The sequence below is a fragment of the Gobio gobio genome (genome assembly GCF_949357685.1).
Source record: "Gobio gobio genome assembly, chromosome: 5".
Classification (NCBI taxonomy): domain Eukaryota; kingdom Metazoa; phylum Chordata; class Actinopteri; order Cypriniformes; family Gobionidae; genus Gobio; species Gobio gobio.
The window spans coordinates 15,576,247-15,597,168 of NC_137101.1; the positions used below are offsets into that span (position 1 = coordinate 15,576,247).

Here is a 20,922-nt window from a genome sequence, read left to right on the forward strand (position 1 = left end):
ATCTCTTTCATTGTATTAACTCAACATTTTAAGGCAACCTAATTTTTTTAATTAAACCAACAATATATATATATATATATTTTTTTTTTTTTTTTTTTTTTTTACAGGGAATTCAATAAAAAATATTATTTGATCTTACAAAGACGTGGGTTTCCGGGTTGAATCGAATGGTTGAGCATTATGAGAAAATTAAATAAGAATATTTGCTTTGCTATCCCATCATGCTTAATAATGCTCCAATATCAGTCACTATAGGCATGAAGAAAGACCAAAATATCGAAAACCCACAAAGGGACAATGCAAAAAGCTACACTTGTTCTTTTCTGTCAAGTGAGGAAACACAGGCCAACTGCAATGTTCAGTGTTTTTAATGGGCCTCAGGTGTAAATTAATACGCATCATTATGCTAAACGTGCCAGAATGTAATCTGTTTATGAGGTTACAGGCTGTTGTATGACAAACATGATTTAATCAGGATTGGTGATAAGATTTAGAGGTATATTTTTAAATGACTCTTCAGGACATTGTCTATAGCCTTGTTTTTTGCAGTTATTGCTTTTGACGTTCACACTTCAGGTCACCGCTTCGAAAAGCTCTTCATTGTTTGTGCTTAAAGGGTTAATTCACCCAAAAATAAAAATTCTGTCATCATTTACTCACTGTATGAATTTCTGCTGAACACAAAAGAAGATGTTTTGAAGAATATAACCAAACAGTTGATGAGCACCATTGATTTCCATAGTATTTTTTTCCTACTTTGGAAGTCAATGGGGTCCCATCAACATTTATACAGGTTTGGAACAACTTGAGGGTGAGTAAATGATTACAGAATTTTCATTTTTGGGTAAACTATCCCTTTAAGTCACTGTTATGCTGCAATGTATTGCCAAAAGTATTGGGACACCCCTCCAAATCATTAAATTCAGGTGTTCCAATCACTTCCATGGCCACAGGTGTATACAATCAAGCACCTAGGCATGCAGACGCTTCTACAAACATTTGTGAAAGAATGGGTCGCTCTCAGGAGCTCAGTGAATTCAAGCGTGGTACCGTGATCGGTTGCCACCTGTGCAATAAGTCCATTTGTGAAATTGTGAAAGCAATTGGGAACAACAGAAACTCAGCCACAAAGTGGTAGGCCACGTAAAATCACAAAGTGGGGTCAGCACATGCCGAGGCGCACAGTGCCTCTAGTGCCAGAGTCAATAACTACAGACCTCCAAACTTCGTGTGGCTTTCAGATTAGCTCAAGAACAGTGTGTAGAGAGCTTCATGAAGTAGTGGTGTAAAGCATGTCACCACTGGACTCTAGAGCAGTGGAGACGTGTTCTCTGAAGTGACGAATCACGCTTTTCTGTCTGGCAATCCGATGGATGAGTATGGGTTTGGGGTTGCCAGGAGAACGGTACTTGCCTGACTGCTTTGTGCCAAGTATAAAGTTTGGTGGAGGGGGTATTATTGGGCTTGGTCCCTTATTTCCAGTGAAAGGAGCTTTTTTATACAATTTCATGCTCCCAACTTTGTGGGAACAGTTTAGGAATGGCCCCTTCCTTTTCCAACATGACTGCTCACCAGAGCACAAAGCAAGGTCCATAAAGACTTGAATGAGCAAGTTTAGTGTGGAGTAACTTTACTGGCCCGTGTGTGTGTATGGTCCTGACCTCAACCCGATAGAACACCTTTGGGATGAATTAGAGTGGAGACTGCGAGCCAGGCCTTCTCGTCCAACATCAGTGCCTGACCTCACAAATGTGCTTCTAGAAGAATGGTCAAAAATTCCCATAAACACACTCCTAAACCTCGTGGAAAGCCTTCCCAGAAGAGTTGAAGCTGTTATAGCTGCAAAGGGGGGGGCAACTCCATATTAGGATTATGAATGGGATGTCATTAAATTTCATGTGCATGTAAAGGCAGGCGTACCAAAACTTTTGGCAATATAGTGTATTTCATTTTGACGTTTACACTGTCGTTTGGTAGGATAATTTATCGTATGGATGTTTATTGCTCTGCACTAATTCATTGCCATTTATCTTGGATTTTAAATGCTCTGATGGCTTCATAGATGACCTGCAGGCGGTCTAACATCGACACAACTGAATGATGATTAATGAATGCGACAATATGGGACTTTCATGTCCCTGGCAATGGGATATTACTATGCACGTGTGCATAACAGCTGTTACTTTGTGTAGTCCCTTAGTGAGATGAGAATAGTTTCCCATTTAGCTTTTCATTGCAATTTTTAATTAGCATTTGTATAGGGCTGTAACGACAGAAATGAGTCTGTGTGAGAGCGAATGCCCGTGTAATGCAGTTGAGAGAGATATCAGAGCTGAAGACAGGAACAGAAAGCCATTTGTGGAGCAGTCAACAGGCTCTTTATGTTTTGGGGTGTAAATATTATATTATTTTGAAGTTGAATTTGATTTATAATTCTTAACTAGCTCTGAATTTCTCAGTATGGCGTGATTCGATACAATTCATTATAATTTACACACATTTTGTCGTTGCTCCATGAAATCCATCTATAGGAAATCTAGATAGGAGATAGGAAATCTGAATTTAGTGGATTTTTGAAGGTCAAGAATTGTATTTTAAATAGAAAATTCTATGTCGCTGTTTATCAAAATTATGCCCCGTCCTTGAAATTGTATTATGCACAGAGTCCAGGTGGAGCCACATCAAACGCTTTTTCAGGGGGGTTCTTGGATGGAAATAAATAGCATTGCTAATGAAGCACAACAAGCACCAGGTACGTGCCACCAAGCCAGCTGTGCTTCATCATGGACCTTTGCCTTCTCATGCACTATTTTACCATCTGGAATGGAATGACTGGACAATAATGCAAGGAGAGGATTACAGGGAAGGAAATGCATAGCTTTTGCTGTGGTTTTGGAGTGTTTGTTTGTGACTCACTAAGTTCAGATGCTGAATATTTACATAGACACATTGCACCAGCTGACATTGGCATGGCAGCCTAGACATTTGCATGCTCGTAATTGCTCTGCAAATATGCCACATGTACCTTGTGTCCTGATTTTAATGCATCGTAGATTCTGAGCCTGATTGAAGCGCAATGAACTTAGTGTAATTCTAGCTTACTTGCTAGGTGTGGTAGATTAGTGAACAATAGTCTTTGTGACATGGTATTGCCAGTGGAAATATAACAGGTGTTTTGATATTGGTATCGTACTTTTTCCTCTATTTTCTTTCAGATCAGACTTGCATAATATAGCATATCATCGGGATTACAGATTTATTAAGTATGGACACATGTAACATCTCTGTTCACATGCCTGTCTTTACGTGTTATCTTAAAAAAAAACCATAAGCTGACTTTGAACTATATTTGCTTCCTCGTGGTTGATTAACGATTAGTGGAGATTAAGGTCAAACAAGTCCGAAGATGGACAACATGTGATTGTGCTGGTGATTTGTGTTTTTAAGATGCAGTTGCATTAGTGAAATTTTGCGGTTTCACCAAGCTGAGACTGACACAGACGTGAAGAAATGGTTGAATAAAGTCATTCTTTTTGTTTGTTTTTGCGCACAAAAAGTATTCTCGTCGCTTCATAAAATTAAGGTTGAACCAATGGCGTCACATGGACTATTTTAACGATGTCTTTACTACCTTTCTGGACCTTGAAAGTGTTAATTAAGTTGCTCTCTATGGAGCTGTCTATCGTAATTTGTGTTCCGAACATGAACGAAGGTCTTACAGGTTTGGAACGACATGAGGGTGAATAATTCACCCTTTGCCGCAAGTTTGATTGACAGGCGATCTGACCAATCACATCGCCGAATCTGCCGTTTTGTCCGACAAAGCAGTCAGGAGAGTTAGTAGATTAACGTCGGTGGACTTGAACTTGGAAAAACGGTGTGTATTTATTTTGTGCTTATCAATGAACTACAAGGAAGAGATAATCAGTTCACGAGCAGCTTTAACTGAGGCGCTAGAGCGATCACGACACATTAAAGAGCCACAAAACGGTATTTATTGTTTAAATTTCTTTAAAAAAAAATGACAATTTCAAAGTTTAGGCTTTGTTTCATATCAAAAGTAACTTGCTCTGTCCTGTCTGTCGGCGTGTTGTCAGTGTCTTCTTTGCTCCGCGATGTATTTTCTCTACATGAGAACATGTGTGTGGTATGAGACAGCCATGGCTTGTCGGACATAGCAACAGTAACTAAAGGGGGCGGGTCTTTGCGAAAGGTCAATTAAAGGGATAGTTCACCTAAAAATGAAAATTAGCCTATAATTTACTCACCCTCAAGTCATCCTAGGTGTATATGACATTCTTCTTTCAGACGAATAAAATCTGAGATATATTACAAAAGCCCAGGCTAATCCAAGCATTAGAATTGGATTAATGATTAATTGAAGTCCATAAAAAGTGCATCTGCCCATCAAATAACGTGCTCCACACGGCTCCGGGGTGTTAATAAAGGCCTTCTGAAGTGAATTGATGCGTTTGTGTAAGAAAAATATCCATATTTAAAACTTTATCAAGTAAACTTTCGGCCGACCGCCTTCCCTGATCAATTTATGGAAACATTTTTGAAAGTTCCCCTGCCGATCGAAAGACTAACGCGACCAGGTAGGCTCGTCACGATGTCACGTACGCATCTTGAGTTTCACTTTCAACATTCAACACTTTTCCACAGAAGGCGGTCGGCCGAAAGTTTACTTGATAAAGTTTTAAATATGGATATTTTTCTTACACAAACGCGTGGATTCGCTTCAGAAGGCCTTTATTAACACGCCGGAGCCGCGTGGAGCACGTTATTTGATGGACAGATGCATTTTTTATGGACTTCAAAAACAAAGCAACTATGAATCAAATTCTAATGCTTGGATTAGCCTGGACTTTTGTAATATAATTCTGATTGTATTCGTCTGAAAGAAGAATGTCATATACACCTAGGATGACTTGAGGGCGAGTAAATTATGGGCTAATTTTCATTTTTGGGTGAACTATCCCTTTAATGACAGAATTTTCATTTTGGGGTGAACTAACCCTTTAAATAGTGTAGGTCAAGCTTTCGGTTGGTCCAAGCAGCAAATCTTTGTGAACAACTTGAATCTGTTGCAAAATCTGAGTTGGGAAATCTTTTGCCTTCACATGTAATTCCTGATTACGTGGATTCCTAGCCTGGATGCCAGCCGAACGTATAGCCCCGCCCTCAACATTTGAGGTCGGAAAGTTCGGTCTGGACTTGATCCGTTGTGGAGCAACTATACTTGAACCAGAGCTGTTCGGACCAATCAAACTGTCAGGGCGGGCTTTATACGATGATGGACAGATGATCAACAGTAACGTAACCATCCACGTCACCAAAGAGCGCTTGGGTTGAATTCGTTCTAATCCTAAACGGAGAATGGATGTTCGTATATGCATTCACCTTTACTATTTCTCTCAGAAATGATGATCGTGTTGGTAAGTACTCCGTGTATCCTTAAATTCTTTTTACAACACCGGCAAAGATCGTTTACACTCATCATCTTCTTCTTCTACTTCTTCCAGCGTGCGTGCAGTTGAGTTCTGTTGACAACTATGCGTCGCTCAACACGTCACTTACTCCGTTGCTCTGATTGGTTGTAGGCCTAGCCAAAATTGAGTGCAGAGGCATTTTCTTTCCTGGTTTGTTTGAAACACGCCCCATAATCACAATCCAATGGAGAAATTATCAGACTCATATTCTGACTAGACTCTGAGTATGACGACGTCAGGCTAGTGGATTCCTACCGGGAAAAAAAGAGGTGACATTTCTTGTAAGTTTCACAAATAATTAAAAAGAAATGACAAGTAACGCATTGAATTAAACATGACATTTTCCCTGAAAAATAACTGGTGTAGAAACAGTTTTCTCTCAGAAATTGCTAGTTTTTACAAACAATTACAGAGAAATGGCAAGTAATTGGCATTGAATTAAATGTGAAATTTTGAATCTTTGTTTCATTTACAACTTTGAAAAATCAGTGAAAGGATTGGATTTGGCTGCGAACATTTTGCAGAAAATTGGTGAATACACAACTATTGATGGGACCCTGTCAGAGTATGAATATTATTGATTAAATATGTTTTCTAGAAGCAATAATTATTGGATTCTGATGGGTTGTGACTGATTTTGCTCCTTCAGAATTGTTGGTCTAACTGAAAGAAGCTGTGATCAGCAATATTACATGACAGACTGCTTATACAGTGACTCGTTTCTCTTAGCAGAAGTGATTTATTCCATGTGCTGTATGATAAATGTGTTATTTTAGTCAATGCAAAAGTTGAAGGCTTCTAATTGAATCACTTTATAAAGCACTGTAATTTGGGTGATGAAATTTGCAAGTAATATGTGCCATGCGTTTGCCTCCTATATGGAGTACTTATATGTTGTGCTGATTAATATATAAGCTCTTTCAGCTCCATCTGTCTGGCATGATTTATGACGTATGAGCTGAGAAAAATGCAGCACTGCAAAAATGCATTGGATAAATGTTTACATTTGACCTATATTTATGTATATGTACTTAGCTATACTATGCTGTATAAGGTTAAATGGTACATTTTGTCTTTTATTCAGTTACAACTGTCATCTCATCTCATGAATTTAATTTGAGGGGCCTGAAAGCGCGAACATTTGAAAACGTGTTTTAATTGCATACCGTTATGTAAACTACAAAAATGTGAATTTGTGAAAGCGGTCATGTACATGCGTATTACACGTCCAGTCTTTTTGCACGTATGTTTCTTTATAAAATGTGACAGCGGCAATTACTGGCCTGGCATGAATAATACAGCGTTTTTAGTCATTTTCGCAGATTCATCGGAACGAGGATCGTTTTGACATCTGTACGTGAACAATGCAAATGAAAAAGTTTCTGTTTTTTAGTACATGGTTGTCGTGTAAACGTACCCTTAGTTCATTTGTCCTCTTTCAATCCATTGACTTCAACACTAACCACAAATACAAGCTCTTGCAGAGGAGGAAATATGCTCCGTTTGAGGTTTGCTACAGAGTTCAAATCTAGGACTGTTTATGGGAAAGGAATGTTATCTTTTATGTTTAACCATTATGGAAGCCGATATGGAGGACACAGTGAGTTCAACCTAAGTGCGTTATTGGATAAAAAGGCATATCTGCTTATAAATGCAATGAATTGCTTAAAAAATGCTACCAGATGAATTGTACAACAATATCCCTAGCAAGTAACAATTTCCCCACTTATATCATGAGGACTGATGTGCTCTCTGCCCCACAATGCACTGCTTTCTCAGTCCAGTGATTGGATGAGGCATTATTCTCTGTGCCTGGCTATGTACTGAAACCCTGATAATGTCATCTGCTAATTCAGTGATTGAAAGCAGAAGCTGGTCATTTTTCAGGACGAGGTTAGCACCCTGTCCTCTCATACACCAAGAGAGTGTCTCTTTACATAACATAGTTATTGGAAAAAACGATTGAATTGTGGAACATTTTATCCTGGGATGGTTTTCAGGTCCATTTATGACGAAGTGCGTTTTATATTCTGGTGTTTCATACGCTCTCACCCATGCTAAAGAAGAAAATGATCATTTATGATCACTTCCTCTTATTTTCCCACGGGTCTCAGTGTCTGTGTCGGTAATTAAATGATGCCTCGGTAACATAATTCATCATAACTGTTCAAGATGTAATTCTTTGGTTTTGTAGTAATCATTAGGAGTGGGAATCTGAGTAGAGCAATAAAATATAATGGTGATATCACCACATGATAATATTATGATTCTTTATTTTTGTGTGTGTGTGTGTGTGTGCACTGTAAAAATTATATTATCAATAAGTTATGACAACATATGTTTTTACATTGCTTTAACTCATCAAAATAAGTTATACAAGATTCAACTCATTATTTGAAGTCAGCTTAAAGTTACAATGACTTAAACATCCAAGTTAGTTGTACTTAAAAAATGTTTACAGCAACTTTTTTTTACAGTTTGTATGTAAATGTATATGTATTTATACATTTATAATGATTTAACTAAAGATTTCAGCATATTAGAATTATTTAAAAATCATGTGACACAAGACTGAATTAATGGCTGCTGAAAGCCACAACAGGAATAAATTAATTTTTAAAATACATTAAAATAGTCATGAACTATTGATATAAATGCAATTGTATAATGTAAATTTTTGAAGTTGTCAGTAAGAAGTAAGAAACCTTTTCAGACACTGGTTCTTTGTGTTTTAGCGTCAACAGATCAGTGTCATCTCAAGAACGTGCGTTTAGTTGCAAAGCGTCTAACGTCCGACCAACCTAACCACGGAGAAATGTGAAATATTTAAATTGGCATGGAATCATTGTGCTTTAACCCTGCTGATTTATGGGTATTTGAGAGCTGTGGTCTGTGGCCTGCTTGCTGCTTTGGAGAGATGTGTGTTGATTTTATGACTTGGTGTAAATAACTCGGAGGTCATGGCGCCCACAAGCCCTGTGAAATTTCGCTCCTGTGGGACAGGTTTCTGTTCTTGTCCTCCTGGCCTCCCTCTTGAACCCTGTATCCTCCCTTTTTCCAAAACACTCTCCAAACACTCCTGTATGCTTTGATGGGGGTTTAATGTTGATCTAATGTGAGTCACAAGCATGTTGCCTTTTAAAGTTTTCCAAAAAGCCTTGGCAGCTGGTTTCTGTCTATAGCATGTCTGTGAATCACAATGGAGGTCTAAAATAATCCAACTTCCTGCTTTGAAGACCTCAAACTCCCCTGCGCACTCGAGACTCACTCCAGACAGGCTTCTGCAGACTTTAATGATGTTTTGAGCTTCATATCTGAATCCCTTGTCATCTGTGAAAAGTCATTCACATGAGCTATATCAAATTGAAGATTATTTTCTGCCAGTTATGTAAGTGCACTGCTAATAGGAGTTTTAGAAATATGGTTAGATTATGTTTAACATATTAAGTTGTTTTTGGCTTATTCGGTGGTAAAATGTTTTTAAAAAATTGCGTTTTGCCCCACTTTTATTGCAGAAAACCAAACCACCAACAATAACTAAGAACATTTAAGTAGTTTAACTTACTGGCATCATGTTTCTGATATTGTCAGATTATCAGATACTGCCTTGTTTTTTGAGGATTCAGAATTTGAGATGAATAGATTCTTAATTATTTCTGATCATGTCTACCATCATGCAAATGTGTCTCTAAAAATGAATATCTTGTACAATTTTACTTCCTTAAATCACTCTTAGACGACTTCATTTTCATGTCTGTCCTCATTCGCATTCACACCCTCTGAAACTAATACAGACACCTTAAACTGAGCTTTTTTTCACCTTTCTTTGTCTTTCTGATCCTCTTTAACTCTTAAAATAATATCAGTTTAGGGAAAGCCCGACATTTTTAGTATTAGTTTCTCCAAAAATATGTTACTGGAGTCATGTGCCTCTTTATCTTTTCTTTTAAAAATGAAACAAACGTGTGTCAGTTACATTGTTCAAGTTTAGTAAGATTACAGGGAAACGAATGGGCGGGTTAAATATTTGAAAAGATTTCATTTAGCTTTTTCAAACCTATATAAATAGAACAAATTAAATAAAGCTTGTTTGTTTATTTCTAATTAATAAAGAGTTAATTGAGCCTAACAGAAGTTTGTGTAAACTGAACGCCTTTTTGTTTTATGTCCCACAAATGAATTGCAGTTTATAGTGTATAAATAATGTCAGTTCCATGCGTACATTGTGTTTTATGAGCTCCCTGATACTTCCACTGAATTCAGATTGACAGGGTCTGGCGGGTGTTCAGTCTGAAGAACAGAATGAACATATGAATAGAGCGGTGAAAGACTGGAGACTTGCTGGGAGAAAGAGAGGCTTGAATTGTCTGAACTCACCGCTGTGCAGGCGATCAATGCAGTATAGTTATATTGAATAACAGTGTCACTCCTGACATATGATTTATGAGGTATAAATATCGAAAACACTCAGGCATGTGGGCCCTCCTACGTACAGTATGACTAACTTTTTCACTTGACTCCAGACTGTAACATCTCTTCGGCTTTTATGCTTTTGTTCTGACAGTGTGGTTAATAGGGCTCAAATGTGTTTTTGAGCAACTTTTGAAGCATACAAACCTTTATGAATCCTTCTAAAGTTTATTTGGTAACTCACGGACCACCTAAAGGGTCATGGTGGTGGGAAAAAAAATATGAGATGAAAGGAAATATAAGAAGTGAATGGTTTTGAGTTTTCTCACAAAATGTTTTGTTTCACCAAGAAATGTTGCGTTCTCTCAAAATGTTTTGCGTTCCCTTGAGAAATGTAGCGTTCTCTCACAAAATGTTTTGCGTTTCCCCAAGAAACTTTGCGTTCTCTTACAAAATGTTTTGCGTTTCACCAAGAAATGTTGCGTTCTCTCAAAATGTTTTGCGTTCCCCTGAGAAATGTAGTGTTCTCTCACAAAATGTTTTGCGTTTCCCCAAGAAACTTTGCATTCTCTTACAAAATGTTTTGCGTTTCACCAAGAAATGTTGCGTTCTCTCAAAATGTTTTGCATTCCCCTGAGAAATGTAGCGTTCTCTCACAAAATATTTTGCGTTTCCCCAAGAAACTTTGCGTTCTCTTACAAAATGTTTTGCGTTTCACCAAGAAATGTTGCGTTCTCTCAAAATGTTTTGCGTTCCCCTGAGAAATGTAGCGTTCTCTCACAAAATGTTTTGCGTTTCCCCAAGAAACTTTGCATTCTCTTACAAAATGTTTTGTGTTTCACCAAGAAATGTTGCGTTCTCTCAAAATTTGTGCGTTCCCTTGAGAAATGTAGCGTTCTCTCACAAAATGTTTTGCGTTTCCCCAAGAAACTTTGCGTTCTCTTACAAAATGTTTTGCGTTTCACCAAGAAATGTTGCGTTCTCTTAAAATGTTTTGCGTTCCCCTGAGAAATTTAGCGTTCTCTCACAAAATGTTTTGCGTTTCCCCAAGAAATGTAGCATTCTCTTGCAAAATGTTTTGAGTTCCCCCGAGAAATTTAGCATTCTCTCACAAAATGTTTTGCATTTCCCCAAGAAATTTTGCGTTCTCTTACAAAATGTTTTGCGTTTCACCAAGAAATGTTGCGTTCTCTCAAAATGTTTTGCGTTCCCCTGAGAAATGTAGCGTTCTCTCACAAAATGTTTTGCGTTTCCCCAAGAAATTTAGCGTTCTCACACAAAATGTTTTGCGTTTCACCAAGAAATTTAGCATTCTCTTGCAAAATGTTTCGCGTTCCTCTGAGAAATTTTGCGTTCTCTCACAAAATGTTTTGCGTTTCCCCAAGAAACTTTGCATTCTCTCACAATATTGTTTTGCGTTTCCCCAAGAAACTTTGCGTTCTCTTACAAAATGTTTTGCGTTTCACCAAGAAATGTTGCGTTCTCTTAAAATGTTTTGTGTCCCTCTGAGAAATTTAGCGTTCTCTCACAAAATGTTTTGCGTTCCCCTGAGAAATTTAGCGTTTTCTCACAAAATGTTTTGCGTTCCCCTGAGAAATTTAGAGTTCTCTCACAAAATGTTTTGCGTTCCCCTGAGAAATTTAGAGTTCTCTCACAAAATGTTTTGCGTTCCCCTGAGAAATTTTGCGTTCACTCACAAAATGTTTTGCGTTCCCCTGAGAAATTTAGCGTTCTCTCACAAAATGTTTTGCGTTTCACCAAGAAATTTTGCATTCTCTTGCAAAATGTTTTGCGTTCCTCTGAGAAATTTAGCGTTCTCTCACAAAATGTTTTGCGAAATGACATTATTGGTGGACACGAACTGCGATCACATGACTCTAATGACGCGATGGAAGACGAAGGTATGACACAGTGGGGTAATGTGGGGTAATGCGGAGGTTTCATGTCTTTTAAGCCTTTGGGGCGAAGACACTGTACAGTGTAATCATTTCGTCGGCATCCATTGCATTTAGCGCCGTTTTACTTCCTTTTCCGGGTCAGAACGTCTTCTGTTTCGCCAGTATATAGTGTAAATACAAATATTGGATACAAGATGCTTTTAAAAATTGGATATAGTAACCAAATCGGAATTGTGCGTCAAGACCTGCAGTGTAAATGCGGTCTTGATGCATTGTGTTTATGTCCAAGACTTTTTATACATGCTATGATTAGGACTTAAGGATTGGTTTAGTGCAGGTAACAGTCCGTGATTGTGTTGTAGGCAGTAGAGCGGCAATATAGACAGTTCCCTTTCGTTCAGTCACTACGACGTACGTTAGTGACTAACGAATGGGGGTTTCGCTTAGAAGCCAATCATCTTCATCGTATTCAACAGCGCCCAATGGCAGTGCCAATGCCATGGGCATGCGGAATTTGCATGCGTAACTCCGCCCCACCTCGTGGGTATATAAGGAAGTACGCTGCGAACATCGCATTATGTTTCTGCTTTGGAGCCAAGAGGATCTCTTCACTCCTACAAGCCTGATCTGAGTCATCGACAGCTTTCGAGACGAGCAGCTTTCCAGAGGCGTTGGTGTTACGGCGCGTTCCAGTGATCATCATACTGCCTGCCTGCTGATCTGCGCAGTGGTCCGCTAGACAGCTGGTGTGTGGTCCCTGGGCGCTTCGGCGTTCTCTGCGAGGCTTTCCTCTCATAAAAGAGCTTACACGTGACGCGTCCTTTTCAGGATGTCTCGTCCGTGTACTTCTGGGTGTGGTCGGTTGCTTTCCTCCTCTGATGGGCACGAACACTGTCTGGTATGTTTGGGCTTTCAGCATGCTCAGACAGCGTTCGCGGATGAGTCATGTTCTCACTGCGGGAACATGACCATCGCAATGTTGCGGTCAAGACTCCATGACCTTCGTACTGAAGTGAGAGTCCCCTCTACCACACCCCGATCTACTGAGTCCCAGAGGCCCAGTACTTCGGCTGGTGGTCAGGGTGACTTGACGGTTACGGTGTGGAACAAAGCCCCGACGCTCATGCCTCGGGCCACACCCCCGTCTTGCACATTGCAACCCGCGAGCGTTCAGATGCAGATCGCGGGGCCGGCTCCGGCCCCCCCGCGCATCTCATTTGGCGCTCCGGAGGAGGATGCGATGTCGATCACCGCATCACAAGGTGGGCTCGAGTCCTCTGGAGATGATGACTCGGCTGTGCTGCCGCCCTCGGGCGTGCCAGCATTGCCCGAGTCAGATCCAGAGCTGACAGCCATGTTGTCTCGGGCAGCCGCGAGTTTAGGGATCGTGTGGAACCCTCCACCCTGTCCCGAACGCTCAAGGCTCGATGATTGGTTTTTGGGGGCTCGCGCTGACACCCGTCAGTCCTTGCCCTCAATACCTTTCTTTCCCGAGCTGCATGAGGAACTCACGCGGTCCTGGAAGTCCCCGTTGTCTTCCCGTGACCGTTCGGTGACTTCCTCCGCCTTCTCCGTCCTCGATGGGGCGGCAGCTAAAGGGTACACTGGGGTCCCTCCAGTTGAACGTTCTGTTGCGATGCAACTGTGTCCTCAGAGCGCTTCAACCTGGCGTGGTGATCCTAAGCACCCCTCCAAAGCCTGTCGATTCACATCAACCTTGGTGTCGAAATCGCACAGAGCCGCGGGGCAGGCTGCCGCTTCGCTGCATGCCATGGCGATCCTTCAGGTCTACCAGGCCAGGATCCTCAAGGACATGCACGAGGGTGGAGTTGATCCGGGGCTCTTAAATGAGCTGCGTGCCGCCACCGACCTCGCTCTCCGGGCGACGAAGGTGACCGCACGCTCCCTGGGTCAAGTGATGTCCACAAATGTGGTCCAGGAGCGTCACCTGTGGCTGAACCTGGCCGATATGCGGGACACCGAGCGAACCCGGTTCCTCGATGCCCCCATATCCCAGGCCGGCCTCTTCGGCGGGGCGGTTGAGGACTTTGCCCAACAGTTCTCAATCGCCCAGAAGCAGACTGAGGCAATCAAACACGTACTGCCCCGGCGGCCAGCTGCTGCCTCCACCCAGCCGCCGGCACAGTCGCCTCAGTCTGCTCCACGCCGAGGACGCCCTCCTAAGGCTCCCGCCCCTCCCACCCGGTCCAAGCAGCAGCCTTCACCCGGGCCGGGTCGCGGAGGAAGCCGTAGGAAGGCGTCCAAGTCCCCTCAGGCCGCCCCGCGCCCCGCTAAACGCCAGGCCAAGCGGCGCTCCTGAGACGGACGGCTCAGGGATGGGAAATTCTTTCGAGGAGATGGTAGCAGGACCACTCCTTCCCCCGGTGGAGGGCCGGGGGAGAATCCTTTGTTCAGCTGCTGGCCCCCGGGTCAGCAGCACCCTATGTTGGTCAAAGAAAGAATTAACACTCCCATCCCTGAGCCCACAGAGTCCGGTGATGACGGTGCGCGCCACCCACGGGTCCCGCCACTCGCATCCCACTCTGTCGCTAGCCTCCTGGCAGAGCAGACCCCAGTGGAACGCGCGTCCTTCCCTGGTCTCCTCTGTCAGGACGCAGCTGTCAACCGTGCCCCCGCACCGGGACGCCCCACAGCCTCCCATGTCCGGGCCGGTGACGCTGCAATCGCTGCAAGCCCACACCGGGTACGTCTGTACACCGTATGACCCCGCTGGTGCAGTTTCTGGATGTCTGGCTTCAGCTTCCAGGGCTGTCCCGCTGGGTCGAGCGGACCGTCAGGCGCGGCTACGCGATTCAGTTCGCGCAGGTTCCTCCCTGCTTCCGGGGAGTCCGTTCCACCATGATCGGGGCCAACGCCCCCGTCATGCGAGCGGAGATTGCCACCCTACTGGCGAAGGGTGCGATCGAACCTGTCCCTCCAGCCGAGATGAATTGCGGGTTTTACAGCCCGTACTTCATTGTACCCAAAAAGACCGGTGGGCTATGGCCAATCCTGGACCTGCGCGTCTTGAACCGTTACCTTCACCGGTTTCCGTTCAAGATGTTGACAGCGAAACGCCTTTTCGAATGCGTTCGTCCACACGATTGGTTTGCAGCGATCGACCTGAAGGACGCCTACTTCCATGTCTCCATTTTGCCTCGACACAGACCGTTCCTACGGTTTGCTTTCGAGGGGCGGGCATATCAGTACGCGGTTCTACCATTCGGGCTATCTCTGTCCCCTCGCGTCTTTACGAAGATTGCCGAGGCAGCCCTTGCGCCCCTTCGGCAGCACGGGGTCCGCATCCTGAACTACCTCGACGACTGGCTCATACTGGGTCCCTCTCGAGAGCAGGTTTGCGGACACAGAGATCTGGTGCTCCATCACCTAGCCCGTCTGGGCCTTCGGGTCAACTGGGAGAAGAGCAAACTTTGCCCCGCGCAGAGGATCTCTTTTCTCGGTATGGATATCGACTCGGTCGCCATGTGCGCGCAGCTTTCGAGCGAGCGCGCGCAGTCTCTGCTGACTTCCCTTCGACAACTCGAGGGCAAGAGTGCGGTTCCACTGAAACACTTTCAGAGGCTCCTGGGGCATATGGCATCTGCAGCCGCGGTAACGCCGCTCGGATTGCTTCATATGAGACCGCTTCAGCACTGGCTACGCGATCGAGTCCCGAGATGGGCATGGCGGTCTGGCACGCTCCGGGTCCCAGTGACCCGGGCCTGCTTACAGACACTCACCCCGTGGTCGAACCTCAAGTTTCTACGGACTGGAGTGTCCTTAGAACGAGCTTCCCGGCATGTTGTTGTGACAACAGATGCATCATCCACGGGCTGGGGTGCCATGTGCAATGGACAAGCAGCCGCGGGCTCCTGGACAGGACCCCAGCGCCTTCTGCATGTCAATTGCCTCGAGTTACTGGCTGTACGGTTCGCCCTGCACCGCTTCCGAGCGTTGCTGAAGGGTCAACATGTGCTAGTCAGGACAGACAACACGGCCGTAGTAGCGTACATCAACCACCAGGGCGGTCTACGCTCCCACCGTATGTCTCAACTCGCCCGCCATCTCGTTTTGTGGAGTCAGAAGCGCCTGAGGTCCCTTCGTGCTGTCCACATCCCTGGAGACCTGAACTGTGCAGCCGACGAGCTCTCACGGTTTCAGCCTCTCCCCGGAGAGTGGAGACTCCACCCCCAGACGATCCAGCTGATATGGGAACGGTTCGGCGACGCACAGGTAGATCTGTTTGCCTCCCAGGACTCTTCCCATTGCTCCCTGTATTATTCCCTGACCGAGGGCACCCTCGGCACGGATGCACTGGCGCACAGCTGGCCGTCAGGGCTACGCAAGTATGCGTTTCCCCCAGTGAGCCTTCTTGCACGGGTACTGTGCAAGATCAGGGAGGACAAGGAGCAGGTCGTCTTGGTCGCCCCGCTTTGGCACGGCCAGACCTGGTTCCCAGAACTCTTACTCCTTGCGACAGCCCCTCCCTGGCCTATTCCTCTGAGACCGGACCTCCTTACTCAGAGACGGGGCACCTTTTGGCACCCGCGTCCAGCGTTCTGGAAGCTCCACGTGTGGCTTCTGGACGGGACACGGTAGGTTTGAGTAGCCTTCCACCTGCGGTGGTCGCTACCATCACTTCCGCTAGAGCTGAGTCTACACGACGTCTCTACGCGTTGAAGTGGAACCTCTTCGTCACATGGTGCTCTTCCCGCCAAGAAGACCCCTGGAAATGCCCGATCGGGTCCGTGCTATCGTTTCTCCAGGAGGGGGTGGAGCGAAGGCTGTCTCCCTCCACCCTTAAAGTGTACGTGGCCGCAATATCTGCCTACCACGATCTCCTGGGAGACAAAAAGGTAAGTCAGCACGACCTGATCATCAGGTTCCTGAGGGGGGCGAGGAGACTGAATCCTCCTCGCTCTCCTCTCGTTCCCTCTTGGGACCTCTCAGTAGTCTTAAGTGCTCTGCAGAGGCCTCCCTTTGAGCCTTTGCGGTCGGCCGAGATTAAGTTCTTGTCTATGAAGACGGCTCTGCTGACCGCATTGGCCTCGCTTAAGAGGGTCGGGGACCTGCAAGCATTTTCGGTTGACGAAGCGTGCCTTGAGTTCGGGCCAGCTAACTCTCACGTGATCCTGAGACCCCGGCCCGGATATGTGCCCAAGGTTCCTACCACTCCGTTCCGAGATCAGGTGGTGAACCTGCAAGCGCTGCCTTTGGAGGAGGCAGACCCAGCCTTGGCATTGCTCTGTCCAGTACGCGCTCTCCGCGCCTACGTAGACATGACGCAGTGTTTCAGGACCTCAGACCAGCTCTTTGTCTGTTATGGTGGAGAGCGGAAGGGAAGCGCTCTCTCAAAGCAGAGGTTGTCTCACTGGATAGTGGACACCATTGTTTTGGCATACCAGCAGCAAGGCCGACCATGTCCCCTTGGTGTGAGGGCACACTCCACCCGGAGTGTGGCCTCCTCTTGGGCTCTAGCGCATGGCGCCTCGCTAACAGACATCTGCAGAGCTGCAGGCTGGGCGACACCCAACACATTCGCCAGATTCTACAATCTCCGAGTGGAGCCAGTGTCCGACTATGTACTCGCCCCTACGGGTGGCCGGTAATGGGCCAGGCTCAGGTGTCTTCGCTTGCTCGCCATTCCACTCCAAGGACTGGATACGTGCGATATTTTCCTCAGGTGAGCTCCCCGAGAGCCCTGAGCTCCTCCAGCACTGCTTACGCCGACATCAGTTCAGTCTGCCCTTTCGAGCCCAGACCCTCATGTCCGGCCAGGTGCTCCGTGTGCATGGTTCCCCTCCGGCGACCCCCACACGAGTATTCCCACCGTAAGCCTCCTCAGTGAGCAGGTGTCTTTCCCTTGGCAAGTCCCTGCCACCCCTAGGGTTAAAAATCCACCTTCGGCTGGTACCCTAGAGATCTTCCATATGCAACCCTCAGCGGGTCATATGTGTATTCTCTAAGTCCTCCCTACGGTAGGCATCTTGGCATTCCCTCACTGGGATATGCTTCCCAGTGTACCTTGGTATTCCTGTGATAAGTGGGAGTCCTAGGGCCTTAAGTGGCAGGATCTCACACTTACGCAGGGCACTGGATGACAGCTGAGTGGCGTTGTTGAATAGGATCCCCCATTCGTTAGTCACTAACGTACGTCGTAGTGACTGAACGAAAGGGAACGTCTCGGTTACGTATGTAACCCTCGTTCCCTGAGGAGGGAACGGAGACGTACGTTTCCTTAGCCACGTCAGCTGTGCTGCCTGGAACGCGGAGTTCAGTCTTGGCTCCTGCAGCAGTAACATAATGCGATGTTCGCAGCGTACTTCCTTATATACCCACGAGGTGGGGCGGAGTTACGCATGCAAATTCCGCATGCCCATGGCATTGGCACTGCCATTGGGCGCTGTTGAATACGATGAAGATGATTGGCTTCTAAGCGAAACCCCCATTCGTTAGTCACTAACGTACGTCTCCGTTCCCTCCTCAGGGAACGAGGGTTACATACGTAACCGAGACGATTGACCTCAGGATTAGAATAGTGCTCAGATTTGAGCATCACAAATCAATATATCAAAATGACTGTGCAGCTATTATAACACCACACAATAAAGGATTCTGGTCTTTACCATGATGCTTGGTTTAATAAAAAATGTTTTGTCATAGCTATTTAGTCATTGTTTTAGGCTACTGTTATTGCAGTCTTTTTAAAATGTTCCCAGTAGTTCATCCAGTAATGTAATATCGGTTATCATTTAAAGGTGCAGTATGTAATATTGACAATAAGTGGTTCAACTGGGTATGCAGTTCAAATTCAGAATATTGGAGAGAGTTGTTTCCCCCGTCCCCCCCAGACTCAAACCTCATGTGGGTTGCCAGATTGAGGACACGCGGCAGGAGCGAGCACAATTGACAATGGAAGTAGAGTAGACTTACACACTAAGTTGATGAGTTGATTTATCCGCATTTTAATATGCTCATAGTACATAGAGATTTTTAGATGGATGCCATGGCTTTTTATGTCGAGTAGAATCTGCCATTGCTGCAATACACTGTGTTTCACTGGCATCCCGGTGTGTTGAAATACTATTGGGTAAATCGGCAGTGGGCAGACCAAAATAAAAACAGACATTCCGACACGGAATGCACATTTAAAAAAATAAAGTAACTACTGTAGCATTGTTTTTCGATGCTGAACTTAGCATGTGAACTTGCAAACATATTATGGTATTTGTATGCTTTAATACAGTCAAAACATTACATAGCACATTTATGTTAACAGCTATAACAGAAAATCTTGATAGATATTACAAAAGTGCATTCATGTTTGGCTGCATTCTGGTATAAATTTACACTTTTCGTGAACCATTACATTTTCAACAGATCAAATCAAGTCTGCCCTATTTTTAGCCTCATTAAATATTCTGTTACACTTTTTTGTGAATGTTTTTTTAATGTCAATATTGCTGTTTATCTATTCTTAAATAGAGCCAGTTTCATGGCTTGAAGAGGAGTTAAAAGTTTTGTCAAGCTGATGAATCATTAGGGTATATATTTAACAGAGCTCAGATTATGATTTTTTTATTGATGCTATTAAGGTAAAGGGAGGGAGAGAGAGTAATAAAAAAGCACAATGAGACCTCTGGCCATGTTGGTGAATCTGGATGATAATAGGGCAGTTCAACGCCAGTGGTATAAACAATTAATAATTTATCACAGTTTAGACTACTAATTTTGTCTGGCAGCTACATATTCTTTTTAATTCATTAGTCAGGTACAGTATGTGCTAGAACAGGCAACTAGTTTGCAATTTGCATCCTAAAGCTCTGACGTTCCTGAATTGAGTCTTTGGCTTGGTCTTGCTCTCAGTTTGAATAGCACTTCACTTCCTACTTCACATGCCAAGCCTGTAATCTGTTATGTAGACGACCTTCAAGAGCTCTAGAGCATCAGAGCAGAAGTCAACAGTCGACTGTTTGTTTATTCAATGTTTTTTTTTTTTGCTTAGTTTTTTCTACAAAGAAAGACTAGTTCCTGTCTTTCGTTGGAATACGGTGGTGAAACATTAGTTTGATGTTTGATGATTTTTGTAACATTTAATTCTCACTTTATTTTTATGGAAGTTATGATATTTTGGCCCCAGAGTAAAAAAAAAAAATTATTAATAATTTTGAGAATGTGAGAAATACCTTTTAGTAACAATTGTTTACAGTATTATGAAAAATGAAATGACAGAATGTTGCAGTTGCGGTAAATAAAAACAGGCTTTTTCTAGTTTCCCTGAGTATGGAGACATGAAACTAATTTCTTTTTCATTTTTCCCCCCATCATAAAGGTTTTTTACACCAGCTTGCTGTTTTCTGAATGCATCTCAAGTTAACCATTTAAAAAGATTCAATATTCAATATTCATAGAAGGAAAATTGCATATTTATCTGGCTCATGCATCTGTGTCCATGAAATCGGCGTGAAGGCATGTCAGAGCTGCTGCACAATACACTGCACCGCACTTGATTTATAGCACTGTCCACATGACAAACGTGAATTTGAATGCAGGTCACTTGTGGTTTAATAAAACCACTTTGTATAATGGAAATCAAGACTCAGATTCATTTTGCATGTGTGCTCTGTGTGTCTGTTGCTGCCAGAGGCGTCAGATTCGCAGACGTGCACAGAGAAATGACAATGCTGCCTGCTCAACCCTGACTGGATACAAATAAGGCTAAATGGGGCTCTAATATGCTGCTCTGTTGTGGACAATCACTTTTGTCATTTTGTCAGGTAGAGGCCAGATATAGCTGACTGTTTCAAATTGCTTTTTTATATGCAAACCTATATGGAGCTGTTTATTTTGATAGCGCTTATGCTGTGACCTTAACATGTTTGTCTGCTCAGCACACACTGTTTTAACTCAGTTTTCTAGGAAACATTGACATTTTATTCAATTATCTGGCAGGTAGCAGTGTGATCCTGCATTAATGGGGTTCTGCTGTGTGAATAATACTATTCAGGACCTTCACACTCTCACAGTCACCGTACGGAGTCAAGGTATTCCCTTAATTTATTGTCAGTTGTCAGCCGTCATGGAGAAATCTCTTCTTGGGAATGTCGCTGCAGGACTCTTAG

At 43.9% G+C, this 20,922-nt stretch overlaps 1 protein-coding gene across 4 annotated transcripts in view; it reads left to right on the plus strand.

Annotated features, from left to right (window-relative positions):
* nrcama (neuronal cell adhesion molecule a) overlaps window positions 1-20,922 on the plus strand; it is a 68,412-nt gene that overhangs the window by 1,061 nt on the left and 46,429 nt on the right. The window lies entirely within an intron of this gene.